Source organism: Amblyraja radiata, chromosome 18 (assembly GCF_010909765.2).
Source record: "Amblyraja radiata isolate CabotCenter1 chromosome 18, sAmbRad1.1.pri, whole genome shotgun sequence".
NCBI lineage: Eukaryota > Metazoa > Chordata > Chondrichthyes > Rajiformes > Rajidae > Amblyraja > Amblyraja radiata.
The window spans coordinates 11470776-11471895 of record NC_045973.1 but is presented as its reverse complement, the minus strand read 5'-3'; the positions used below and the strand labels follow the sequence as shown (position 1 = coordinate 11471895).

The 1120-nt window shown below is 44.8% G+C and overlaps 1 pseudogene; it reads right to left on the bottom strand.

Annotated features, from left to right (window-relative positions):
* Positions 1-214: 214 nt before the first annotated feature.
* On the bottom strand, positions 215-329 carry LOC116983604 (annotated as a pseudogene).
* Between the last annotated feature and the right edge of the window lie 791 nt (positions 330-1120).

Here is a 1120-nt window from a genome sequence, read left to right as displayed (position 1 = left end):
AATGATGGTGCGACATTCACCATCTTTGGGTTTTTTGGTACCAAGGTTCATATTAAGCTTCTTATGACCCCTTGTATATCAATGATGGTGCGACATTCACCATCTTGGGTTTGTTGGTACCAAAGGTTCATATTAGGCTTCTTTATGACCCCTAGTATATCTTCTCCAGTTAGCTAGTCCCTCATGTTCTTTTTTAGTGGGAGGGTAGACCCCTTTGGGGTGTATGCTGAACTGGTAATATATATATGGTCCCTAGATAAGGGACGTATCAGATATTAAACTAAGAACAGATACCACACTTGGTCTTAGCCAAAAGGCCGAGAAGTGATGGGTTTCTTAATTCAATTTTTATCCTTGAATACTTTTGGTATATAACTACCAAGTGTGATAGTTCTTCATGTTCCCAACCCATGTGTGATTTCCCCCACCTGTTAGTACAAACCCTTCACCTTTTATGTGATGGTAGGAACCATACTTATCTGTCTTCACTGTTGTTTAGTGGTGTGTTCATTTCTTCGGTTTCTGGTTCCTTGTCTGTAGGGATGGTGTTGTTGGGGGGTGGCGCATTTTCCATGGGGCCCACTCTGGACCCTGGCCTGAAAGGGCTTACGGGGGTTGGCATGCGGGCCCCGAGCTTTCACCAGTACTATTAAGTAGACGCCTACTGGTGGACGCGTGGAGGTACTGCTGTCTGTTTTTTGTGTGGTGCTCATTCCAGGCCCTGCCCTCTTGATGCCGAATATTTTGGATACTTTGTCCAGTTTCTTAGGCTTGGTTTGGTAACTTAGCCAGATAGCAAGATCTGTGGTTGTGAGGTCGGCGTTCTCACAGTCCTGTGAATTTTTTAGGTTGAGGGCAGGTTTTATAACTTCCTTCGAGAAGTTGCGGAGCATACTGTGAACAGTAGGGTCAGGTGTTTTGCCATACTACCCTGCCCCTCTGGAATGAGCATGCGAAAATGATAGCCGACGTCAGGGGTATCAAATGCAATTTAAGATATTTGGGTTTTAAAAAGCTATGCTCAATGTACCCCCCAATAACGGTGGGCACTTTGAGTAAATGCAATTTAGGGGAGGCATGATGAAATCCAACGCCTCATGACTACCTGTCTTGGAGAGGT